This window comes from Kogia breviceps, chromosome 17 (genome assembly GCF_026419965.1).
Source record: "Kogia breviceps isolate mKogBre1 chromosome 17, mKogBre1 haplotype 1, whole genome shotgun sequence".
NCBI classification, from domain to species: Eukaryota; Metazoa; Chordata; class Mammalia; order Artiodactyla; family Physeteridae; genus Kogia; species Kogia breviceps.
The window spans coordinates 9,989,407-10,002,362 of NC_081326.1; the positions used below are offsets into that span (position 1 = coordinate 9,989,407).

General features: G+C 41.1%; 1 long non-coding RNA gene across 2 annotated transcripts in view; it reads left to right on the forward strand.

Annotated features, from left to right (window-relative positions):
- LOC136792865 (uncharacterized) overlaps window positions 1–12,956 on the forward strand; it is a 304,067-nt gene that overhangs the window by 1,137 nt on the left and 289,974 nt on the right. For both annotated transcript variants that reach the window (XR_010837412.1, XR_010837411.1), the window contains exon 2: window positions 3,874–3,969. This is a non-coding gene — a long non-coding RNA (uncharacterized lncRNA). The remainder of the gene's footprint in view (window positions 1–3,873; window positions 3,970–12,956) is intronic.

A 12,956-nucleotide genomic window follows, 5' to 3' on the forward strand; every position in this document is an offset into this window, starting at 1 on the left:
GTGCCACTGTGTTCTCCCCTTTATGCAAGATTTTCTTTGCGCAGTTCTCAAGACTGTTACAGCAGCTTCACACCTGGTCTCCGTACCTCCAACCTTTGAGTTCTCCAGCCCATCCTCCCCATTGCCACGTCCCTAAAACACAGACCTATCCAGCTTTGACCCTGTCCGAAACTCTTACTGGTTGCCTTTGTGATAAAGATAAATCTTCAACCTGCAATGAGAAGCCTCCACAGTTTGTCTCCATCCCATGGCTAGGACAGTTCCATATACGTGAAAGCTTGAGCCACGGTGTCCCTCACAATCAGCCCTTTCACACCTTGGCTTATGACATTCTCTCTGCCTGAAAAAGTTTCCTCTCTCCCCTAAATACGAAAATCCTACCTACCTGTCAATGCCCAGTTCAAATACCACTTCCTTCTAGAAATTATTCCTTACTCTTGTAATTCATCTCTTCCTCCTCTGTGCTTTTAACGCTGTCTCTGCTTTTCACTCCATCTCCTTTTCCCTCTCTATCTGAGTTATTTCTGTGTCTGTCTTGCCTGCTGTAGAAGGTGAGAATCATCTCTTAGACAACTTTGTCTGCAACTACTCTCTACCTCCTGTCGCCCTAGCCCCCGACCCTGGAGTTGAGATACTGTAGTTGGAAGTACTTTGCATGTGCCTGGCCCTTGGGCCATGCTCCAGAACTGAATTACTGCTGTGTTGCTGGCCTTGGCCTTAAAGCTGTGAATGGCTGGGCAAACGTGAGAACTCTAATGTTTATGAATTTCTTCATCTGACTTTTTTTTGCGGCCTCTCCCATTGCGGAGCACAGGCTCCGGACGCGCAGGCCTAGCGGCCATGGCTCACGGGCCCAGTTGCTCCACGGCATGTGGGATCTTCCCGGACCAGGGCACGAACCCGTGTCTCCTGCATCGGCAGGCGGACTCTCAACCACTGCGCCACCAGGGAAGCCCTCTTCATCTGACTTTTATTCCAGGGTTTTCTACTGCCTTTCCTTTCTCCTGTCATAAATTCAGTTTTCCAGGAAATCAGGGTACAGTGAGCCAACAGCTATTCTGTCTCCTCCAAGAAAAAGCAAATTGGTTTCCATCACTACCTGGCGAGCAGAGCCAGCGTGCAGGATGGTATCCATGCGGTGCATTTCTGTACCCACTGCAAAAAGCGCCTCTCACTAATTTTCACGAAAAGCCTCAACTTTTATACTTTAGTTTTCCATGTGATCTCCTGGATGATTCTTCTCTTTGAAAATAGAGGTTAAAATGTTCAGCATTAATCAATTTATTGAACATTTACCATGTGCCAAGCACCATGCTAAACATTTTATTTTATAACATTAATAACAGAAAACACCTGCAGTTAATCACAGTGTCATATGTAGGTGGAAGGAAGAAGACTACACTGTCACCTTCTAGATTTGGTTGGCAACTGTGTCATCTCCCTATGGTATCTGTATAGTATCTTACTTAGAATGCTTTATGGCATTCACTTAATACATTTTGAATATATGTTTCTTTTGTGTTTTGCATTTCTGCTGAAAGGGGGCTCCCTACTGTAAACTGACCTGGTTGAAATAAAATCTAAAGACCTCTTTTATTCCTCTTTTGCTTTTGTAACCCAGTATCAGTGTCATTATATTCAATCCAGTTCAATGTATTTTACCTCCACAACATGCCTTTAATGGGGCTTCCCTGGTGGCGCAGTGGTTGAGAGTCCGCCTGCCGATGCAGGGGACGGGGGTTCGTGCCCCGGTCCGGGAAGATCCCACGTGCCGCGGAGCGGCTGGGCCCGTGAGCCGTGGCCGCTGAGCCTGCGCGTCCAGAGCCTGTGCTCTGCAACGGGAGAGGCCACAGCGGTGAGAGGCCCGCGTATCCCCAAAAAACCATGCCTTTATTTCCATCACTTCTCTGACAGACGTGACTGGTTGACCCTCCATGTCTGCTTCCCCCTCCTTCTCAGTAACAGGCCTCGATTTTTAACTGAACACATGGCTGTCCATTATAAAGACTGCGTTCTCAGCCTGCCTTGTAGTTAGAAATGACCATGCAACTGAATTCTCACCAGTAGGCTAAGTTTAAGGTGTTACTTCAGGGAAGTGTCCTTAACAGGAAGGGTCAGGCCCTTTGCTTCCTTCCTCTTTTCTGCTGTTTGGAATACAGACACTATGCCCGGAACTCAAGCAACCATTGGAGCACATATAAGTATGTCCCAAATATTGCATTCAGTATTATTTGTTGTTTATATGAAATTCAAATTTATCTTGGGATCCTATATATTTTTTGGTTAAATCTGGTAACTCTAGTTTAATTTCAACACAGGGGTTCATAAGGCATACAGGTAAGGCAACTAAATTCTAGCTGCCCAATGGTCCCCTCCAGAAATCAGCCACCGATATTTCCTTCAACACTGGCTACCAATGTTAGTATCTTATGTACCTTGGCTATACAAATTAGACCAGGGTTAACAGATCTAAAAGAGTCGTGGGGTGGCCTTTATACTTTGAGGTGTCCGGATGTGGAAATGTGTGCAGTACAGATAGCAACTAGCCTAATCATCTTTCTTCAGAAAATATTGATTGTGAGACACACGGAGAGAGAAGAATACAAGCAAAAACAGAAATAGGACCAGAGGGAGTAAAGGGAGAGCGTGATATATTGGAGTCTCTAAAGGAAGAGCTATGAAAGTCCAGGTGACAGGTCATGCTCCAAAGCCTTCCCCTCCAGCCCAGCTGACCCTCAACTACCAGGTGGTCTAAACTGTCAGCCTCTTTCTCTGTTCTCGTTCTAGTCTCTGATTAGGGCTTGAATTCTGGCCCTGCTTCCCTTGAGGCCTTCTCTTTTGAATCTAAAGAGCTTGTTTGGAAGTCACCAAAACTTGAAAAATGACTATTTCCCTGCATTTCAACATCTGTGTCCTAATTCTCCTGCTCTGACTTTGTCGCTTCTTTTTTTTTTTGACCGCTTGGCTGTGGGATCTTAGTTCCCCAGCCAGGGATTAAACCCAGGCCCTAAAACAGTGAAAGCATATGGAGTCCTAACCCCTGGCCTGCCAGGGGATTTCCAGTCCTGCTCTGACTTTGAAAATGTGGATACACTGGACTGAGACCTCCAAGTCCACCTAGTTTGTCAGTAACTTCTTTTAAGTGCAAATTGCGTCCAAGGCACTACGTCTGGACTGCTGGAGCTATAACAGTGAATGAGAAGGCTCTTCCTCCAAAGAGCTAGACCTCAAAGGACTGAAAGTGTTGACAGTGGAAAGGAGAAAGAAAAGAGGCTGGTCCACATGAGACTGTGGGGTGAAAATGAAGCAATTTAAGAACATGCACCAATATGGCTGCAATTTTGTGAGCTCCCAGGAAGCAAATAATGTGCTGGGGAAAGGGCATCGTGTAGGCTTTAGTTATTGGGAAACATTTGAAAGTCCCACTGTGGAAATTGTCAAAGAGGAATTTTACACATTTTTTTTTCTAATATTGGGAATTTCCTAAAAGCAGGCTTTGAGTATTCAAGCCTGAAATGTCCCATAACCTTTTTTTTTTTTTTGGCGGTACGCGGGCCTCTCACTGTTGTGGCCTCTCCCTTTGCGGAGCACAGGCTCCGGATGCGCAGGCTCAGCAGCCATGGCTCACGGGCCCAGCCGCTCCGCGGCCCGTGGGATCTTCCCGGACCGGGGCACGAACCCGCGTCCCCTGCATCGGCAGGCGGACTCGCAACCACTGCGCCACCAGGGAAGCCCCATCCCATAACCTTTTGACATAAAATGTAGATTGGGTTTGAGTCAGAACTTTAACTGAAAAGCATGACTGCTGTTATTCTCCCCTTGATCGTGAGCTTTTGTCTTAACTAACTTTGACTTCCTATCCCCTTCTGTTAGAATTAAGACCACTTCTGGGCAAAATTGTGAAGCAGAGGAGGGGAAGAAAACCGAAGAGGAAGGCAGCAAGCATGGAGAGGACCTGCCATGGGCCAGGTACTGCTTCATGTTTTACACACACATTTTATTTAATTTTCAAAACCTACCTCTGATGTAGGCATTACTAGTCCTTTAGACATAAAGAAAACCAAGACTCAGAGAATTGCAGGGCACCCATGATTATTCAGCTTGTACCTTCCACTGTGCATTCATCCGTCCTTCAGAGGACGCATGTACCATCTTGCCTTCCTTAGAGCTTTCTTTTGCTAACCCCTTAGCACATCGGTTCAATCATTCTGGCCTCCATTTTTAGGGATCCTCTCTTTACCTTGAGCTGCCCATAACTGAGGCACCCCATGGAGACAGTTGGGCCTCTGCTTTGTACCCTGGCCTACCTCAGAGCTACCTCACTAGCTTGGAGGCTACTCTTGGCTTTCCCATCTGAAAAATGTTATAAGACTACTTTCCCTATAGGTTTATGAGGATGAAATCGTGAACAATAAATATATGACAGTCAAAATGCCTGGAGCTTCTCCCTTTCTTTGCATTTGAGCACCTTCTGCTCCATTGGCAGAGGGTATAAATAGAAATGAGTTTATCAGACAAGCTCAGCCCAACTAAGGTGTTAGCCTGTTGATGTATTACTTCTACCCAATTAAAATGTAAAATGTGCCATTTCTTGCTTGATTAAGGTAGCTATTCTGGTTGTAGCTAAGATAGCAATGATGGTAAATATATATATATATATCTCCTGAAACCTGAGACTGCTGTTAGTATTGTTTAATCGGCACATAGTAAATAGTGAGGCACATTAGATGCTGGCCCTGAACCTGACCAAAAATATCTTAAATCACAAATTCTTCCTCTTATTCTGTCTTTCTTTAAAATGTAAACAATGCACTTATTTTCCCTTTAGTCTCCCTTTCTCCTAAAAAGCCAATTTATACTGTTGACCTAACACTCAGCTTACACATACAGCCATGGCAGGCAGGAATGCTTATTCGATAAAATGCTGTTGAATGAGCAGAGTGACCCAACAATAGAGAGTGTTGTTACATTTAACTCTTTTTTTTAATAAAGTACAATTTTAGGTAAGGCCTGAACATAATTATTTTGAAGCAGCTTTAAAAATGGTGGAACAGATGGCTCTGATTATCTCCAAGAGGAAAGAAAAGATTCAAGAGTTTTGTCATTTCTTGTTTAATAGTCTTGGCATTACTTATACACACTTGAGTTTTGAATACATTGGCTTATAAATTCACAATCCCGTGCTAACCCTTAGTTCATACTCATGATCTGACCCTACTTCCCATGCCAAGATTTGAGACTCTCCATCTCTGTTTCTGATTCACTGGCTTTTCCAACATTTCATTTCCTGATTAGCCACTGAAGCCAGATTTCTGAGGACAGAAAGCACACGGATCCCTACAAACTCATTGCCCAGCTATCTCTGTTCACTAAGGGAGAAGTTTAGACTCAAAAACTTCTTTTGGGGGTTGGGGTGGATGGTTTGGGCCAGGCTGGTTCCTGGAAAAGCAACAAAAGCCCTGGTCTGGAATAAAATCTACCCACCAGGTTCTGCTGTTTCTACCTGTTACAGGAGAGGTTTTGGAAAACAGACTCAGAGAGAGACAGACCAGCACCGGACTATATTAGGACAGAGTCTCAGGATCAACACCAGGGGTTGAAACTGACAGACAGAGGGGAGTATTGGGTTGGGGTGCAGTCTCATCCAAAGACTCAGCCCATGAGGATATTGAGAACCCAGGCAGCCCTTCAGAATTACCCCAAGATGGGGTGAAGGTCCAGGCCTTCAGATCTCAGTATCAACATGCCTTTGGTTGTGGACTGCCCTCAGGATAATGGAAAGCTGAGGGTGACCTTGGAAAGGAGCTCTCTTTAGCTGAAGGCAATTCCTGAAGCAGCTGGTGACACTCCAAGAAGCGGAGCGCTTATGTTCTCCCGTCCTGACCGAATCTGAGCGACACAACACAGTGACCACTAAATACACAGTGTCCACCATGTACACAATGACCACTATATCCACAGCGTCCACTACATACGCAGCGACCACTACGTACACAGTGTCCGCTATGTACGCAGTGACCACTACCTACGCCTAGTGTCCACTATGTATGCAGTGACCACTACATAGTGTCACTGTGGTGCCACAGAAGTGTATCAGGGCAGGTAGCGCATAGATGGTGATGAGTCTTGCATTCATTCATTTTGTAGTTGTTCTCTTTCTCGCTAGCAGAACCGTAGTTAACACTAGCCTCTCAGCTTCTGAGATACAGCAATCATGTTGATTAAATGATTCTAATGTTAAAGAAAAAACCTTTAGACTACAGTACGCCACCCTTATCTGCAGGGGATACCTTCCACGACCCCCAGTGGATGCCGAAAATGACAGATAGTACCAAACCCTATATTTGTTTTATCCTGTACACACGTACCTATGATAAAGTTTAATTTATAAAGTAGGCACCAGAAGAGATTAAAAACAAATAACAAAATAGAACAGTGATAATACTATATACTGTAATAGAAGTTATGTGAAGGTGATCTCTCTCTCTCTCTCAAAAAAAAAATCTTATTGTACAAATTTAATGCCATCCTGCACCTTGGCCACAGCTTTTGCAGATGGAGGTGCGACAGCAGACCTAGCACCAATTTATTTTTCATTTTGCACAATTTCACAGACAGAAGATTTGTTCTTAGCACAGATCCTAGCAACCTCAGCATACGATTTTTTTTTCTTTCTTTCTTAAGTGAAGAACTTTCACCTTTTCACCCTTAAGACTTCTCTTTGGCATCTTGCCAGGATCATCACTCTTGCACTTTGGGGTCATCATGAAGTCAAATAAGAGTTACTTGAACACAAGCACTGTGATACAGCAACAGTCCATCTGATAACCGAGAGGGCTACTAAGTGACTAACAGGCAGGTTACGCTGAACAAAGGGGTGGTTCACGTCCCAGGTGGGACGGAGCGGATGGCGTGAGATTTCATCACGCTACTCAGAATAATACGGGCTTTAAAATGTATACATTGTTCATTTCTGGAATTTTCCATTTAATATTTTCAGACTGCAGTGGACTGAGGGTAACGGAAACTTTGTAAAGTGAAACCATGGATAAGGGGGCGACTGGTGTGTTTATGAGTCAAAGATTTATTACAATATTGCAACAGGAAAGTCTCTAGGAGGTCAGTTCAAACATTTTCTCTGATTAGAAGCACTATAGAAAGAGAACGTCAGCTAACCACTGTTCAGCTCCTGGCTGATAGGGGACAGTCCATGAGGGTGTTGACTCAAACAAGTCCACACCCATGAAATTTTATCAGAAAACCACTTAAGCGTTTTTTCAGGAATGCTAAGCTCTTCCCTTTCACTAGGCAAAATTTCTGCTGCAGTCGAGGTTGGGGACAATTCTTCTTTTACGTTAACTAGCTACATTTTGTTTATTCAGTCTATCACGGTGCCCCTTCCTTCACAGAGTCCCACCCCTCTTATCTGGCTGGTTGCAACCTGGATTCACAGGAAGTCCTTCGATACCCACACCTTTCTTTACAGACTAGAGAAGACGCCATTCCCTCTTTATCCCCCACTCCTATCTGACGCCTCAGTGTGTGAGCTCTGTTCTCAGTTTCTCCCCACCTTCCACTTTCTTGTCCAAGGCTCAACTGGAAAATGACCAAATTCATTCCCTCAAGGTTTTCTGAAACTTTTTTCTCGTTTCCTCCTGCAGTTTTCTGATCACTAACATTCCCATGGTTGATCCATTCCTTTCCCCTTTCCTCTCTGAAGTCTGGTATTTTCTTCCACCGACAAAGAGTGCTACATTTTGACATTATGAAAGCAATAAATACTAGCAATTATACGTATGCTGGAAGTTTTGAATATTCTTATTTATGAGCAAACGTTGCACTAATGCAAGAAGAAATTAACTGATTTGTAATGATTCTGAAAAAAAGTCTGATTTTCTGCTTGCTGGGGTTGAGCTATAACTCAGATGGGTATATAAGACAACATCAGCCAGGGACTTCCTAAAATCACATGTGCAGGATCTGTTCTGATCCTAGAACAACTGATAACCAGAAAGCAACTCTGTACTTTCACTTGTTTCTGCAAGAAACCCAAACACAGCAGGCACTGAAGCCTCTGCTACAAATTTGTAAGAGGCCACATTGTACAGAACATACGGTTCCACACAAAATATCCTCAGCGTTTTATGTTCCCCTGGTCCTCTCGGACTGCACTGCAGTTGGAAATTTCTTTCTCTTCCCCCTGACAGAGTCCAGCCTCTCCAGTTCTACTTTCCCTCCAGAATTTTCCTCTTCAAATATCAAATATCTCCTGATTTTGTAAAGCAAAGCAATTCAACTCACACCTCTTATTTGAGCAAACCACTCTCATGTCAAGGAGCTATAGAAAAATTTCTTCTGAACCATGAGCATAAATATTTTCAAAATATAATTATCATCATCAACAATATCAATTTTTAAAATTTAGAAAGCAAAATTAACTATTCTCTCTTTCAAGAATGTAAATAAATGTTAGGGAAATTAGAGAAGAATGTTGTCCCCTCCCTCCCATTCTTAAAGGTGCTCTAATGACAGTGATTGGTTACTTAGAATGTCTGTGGAGGGACACATATTAACGTGAGCCCCTTCTGCGTTTATAGGTGTCTCAGAGAGTCCCATTTAGAGACAGATGTCTTTTCTCTACCGATTACTCCCACCCTTGTAATGATTCTTGATCTAGAAAGGTGCAAAGGCGAATTCAGCTTTTCAGAGTTTCCTCCTCCTGCTTTTGATGCTCCAGAACCTCAAAATCCCTTTCTCTTTGCCACGTCTCCTTGTTTTTGCTTCTTCTGTATCAGTTCTGAACAACCTGAAAAACCTATTCCTTATCTAGATTCCTACTGCCATTTCTCAGCAAAACACTTAGTCCTTTAGCATTTATACAATCCACATGCTAAGAAAAACATAATGTGATGCTTTAAGGAACTTTCTATGCTTACACAGAAATTAAGGCATAGATTAGAATTCTGCCTGCCTACTTTTCTCTGCATTTCTGCATCAAGAATCAGAACATAATTATTTTGTAATTAGAAATCTGAAAATGAACCAGCATAGTTCTTTTGAGTCAATAAAGGCATTTTTAAACATTATCTCATGTGACCGCTTGACAGTCTAGCCAGATGAATGTTATCTTCACTTTACACACATACCTGGTAACTTCCCTGACATCAAGCACCTTGTCTGTGTGTCTGTTTCACCAGTGTACACACAGTGCTTGGGAGCGTGTGTGGCACTTAGTAGATTCTCAATAAATATTTGTCAAATGAATGAAAATTAGAAAACTAATGTTCAGAAATGAAACGAAATGAATATTTATTGAGTACCCACAATGCGCCGATCACCAAGCTACATATTTTCATCTACACAATATTCCCATGAGCTTGACCAAGTTTAGGAGCTAGACAGTGCAAGCAGATGGATTCTCATTTATTAATCTGAATACTACCGGTATTTTTTCTACTGTATGGGGTTGCCTCACTATATTTAATGCATTTCTAGATTATTTCTAGATAATGTATTATAAATATGCACTATGTATAATGCATATCAGCCTATCTTGTAATTTAGCTCTTTTCTAAAAGATATTTTTAGATCTTGGGTCAATATTTACATAATATTGAAGCTCTAATTTGAGGAAAACATCCTGAATACAGAACTAACTTAGAGGGAGCAAAGGGTAGGCTTAGTTGGTTGTTTCTGAGAAATAAAAAGAAGAAACAGTAGGGGCCCTTAGCAATTAGATGCTGGGACTAATCTTACCAATTTTGTTTTGTTTTATTTTTCTAAAGTAATCTAGAATAGAAGGTTTGCAGACAGGGCAAGAGTCACATGCCAAAATAACAGGAATGAATAACAACAGTCTCTTTTTTTTTCTTTCTTTTCTTTTTTTTTTTTTTTTTTTTTTTTTGCGGTACGCGAGCCTCTCACTGTTGTGGCCTCTCCCGTTGTGGTGTACAGGCTCCGGACGCGCAGGCTCAGCGGCCATGGCTCACGGGCCTAGTTGTTCCGCAGCACGTGGGATCTTCCCGGACCGGGGCACGAACCCACATCCCCTGCAACGGCAGGCGGACTCTCAACCCCTGCGCCACCAGGGAAGCCCCAACAGTCTCTCTTAAGGCTTAGTTAACGTATCTGTTTTTGGAAAGAAAACATCTTAATTGTATCTATCAGGGACCTCATCTTGAAAGCTTTTTTGTGTTTACTGTAAAGATTTATCAATCTTGAGGGAGGGAAAAAGGAATGGTCCTTCCACCATTGCACTTGGATAAGAGATATAGAGTCATGTGAAATCCACAAGCTTGCTCAGAGGATAGAGTTTATAGGAGAGATAAGGGATAATTTTTGAATTAATAGCCATTCCTTTTTCCTATGATTATACCTCTCTCTCCTTTTTCACTTCCTTTAGAGCTTGAAACAGAGCCTTGGAAAATGAAGGCTGTTTAAAATCAAAAGAAGAACAATTTTGCTAAATTTTCTGTAATATACTGATAGCACAAAGGTCATTTTGTGACCCATGCATCATATGTAACATAAAATGGTTTTTTCCTATTTCAAGAAGCAGCGGCTTCAGAGCCCTAGACCCAGGTGACCAAAATCTGATGGAGGAGATAGAATCCTACAGTGTAACTAGTGATCTCCAATAACCCAACTCCATGGTTCTGGATTCACCATCTGTTTTTCAGTCCACAACTTATTTGCTCTCTCAGCAACTCTCACACTCTCATGAAATACTTTCTTCTCTGCATTTTTATGAGTGTATACTCCCGAGTGTCTTCTTACCTCTCTGGTTGCTTCTTATTCTCCTTGGCAAGTACTTTCTCTACTTGATCACTAAATATCAAACAGCTTGAACCTAGGTGCTCATCTCTTCTTGCTACAAACTCTAAACCAGTAAACTTTTAAAAACTCTAATCAGGGAGAAAGGATTCTAAGCATACCACTAAGAAATTCATCAAATCTCAAAGGAAGAGTTCAAGAGAAAGGAGAAACTGCAAAACAGCTAGAAAACAAAGAACAAAAAAATGGCAATAAGTACATACGTATCAATAATTACTTTAAATGAAAATGGAATAAATTCTCCAATCAAAAGTCATACAGTAGCTGAATACATTTAAAAAACAAGACACATCTAGATGCTGCCTACAAGAGATTAACTTCAGATGTAAGGACACTCACAGACTGAAAGTGAAGTGATGGAAAAAAATATTCCATGCAAATGGAAACCATAGGAGTTTTTCATACTCTACTGGGGTAGCTATACTTATATCAGACAAAATAAACCTAAAAACAAAGGATAAAATAAGAGACAAGGCATTATGTAATGGTAAAGAGATCAGTCTAACAAGAAATAAAATTTGTAAATATTTATGCACCGGACAAGAGGAATATATAAATATATAAAGCAAATATTAATAGACCTAAGGGGAGGAATAGACAGCAATATAATAATAGTAGGGAACTTTAATACCCCACTTACATTGATGGATACATCATCCAGACAGAAAATGAATATTGGTGTAAGTCTTAAATGACACGTTACATCAGATATATACAGAACATTCCATCTAAAAGCAGCAAAGTACACATTCTTCTCAAGTACACATTCTTTAGGATATATCACATGTTAGGCCACAAAGCAAGTCTCAGTGAATTCAAGAAGATTGAGATCATATCAACCGTCTGTTCTGAGCACAATGTTATGAAACTAGAAATCAATTACAAGAAGAAAACTGAAAAAAAAGCATAAAAAGGCAGAGATTAAACAACAAGCTACTGAACAACCAATGGATCATCAAAGAAATCAAAGGAGAAATTTAAAAAATAGCTAGAGACAAATTAAAACAGAAATACAACATACCAAAATCTATGGAAGGTAGCAAAAGTGGTTCTAAAGGGAAGTTCATAGCAATACACTTCTACCTTAAGGAACAAGAAAAATCTCAAATAAACAACCTAACTTTACGCCTTAAAGAACTAGAAAAAAAAAAAAAGAACAAACACAGCCCAAAGTTAGTAGAAGAAAGGAAGTAACAAAGACCAGAATAGAAATACATGAAATAGAGACTGAAAAGACAAAAGAAAAGGTCAATAAAACTAAGAGCTGGTTAAACAAAATCCACAACTCTTTAGCTAGAGTCATCAAGAAAAAAAGTGAGAGGACTCAAATAAATAAAATTAGATGTGAAAGGAGACATTACAAATGCTACCATACAAATACAAGAAAACAAACTTACAGGCCAGTATCCCTGAGAACACAGATGCAAAAATCAACAAAATATTAGCAACCTGAATTCAACAATACATTAAAAGGATCATATAGCAGGATCAAGTGGGATATATCAATATTTCAGAGATGCAAGAATGGTTCAATATCTGCAAATCAATCAATATGATAAATGAAGAAAAAAATCACACAGTCATCTTAATAGATGCAGAAAGAGCATTTTTCCTGGAAGAAAGCATAAGTGGTAAGCTCCTTGACATCAGTCTTCGTGATGATTTTTTGGATCTGACATCAAAGCAAGGACACCAAAAGCAAAAATAAATAAGTGGGACCTCATCAAACCAAAAAGCTTCTGCAGTGCAAAGGAACCCATCAACAAAATGAAAAGGCAAACTACTAACTGAATGGAAAAAAAATTGCACATCATATTACTGATAAGGGGTTAATATCCAAAATATACAAAGAACTCATACAATTCAGTAGCCAAAAAACATTCAGTTTGGTTAAAAGTGGGCAAAGGATTCAAATAGACATTTTTCCAAAGAAGACACACAGGTACATGAAAAGATGTTCAGTATCACTAATCATCAGAGAAATGTAAATCAAAACCACAATGATATATCATCTCACAGCTGTTAGAATGGCAATTATCAGAAAGACAAGATATAACAAGTGGTGGACAGGGCGTGGAGATAAAAGAACCCTTGTGCACTGTTGGTGAGAATGTAAACTGATG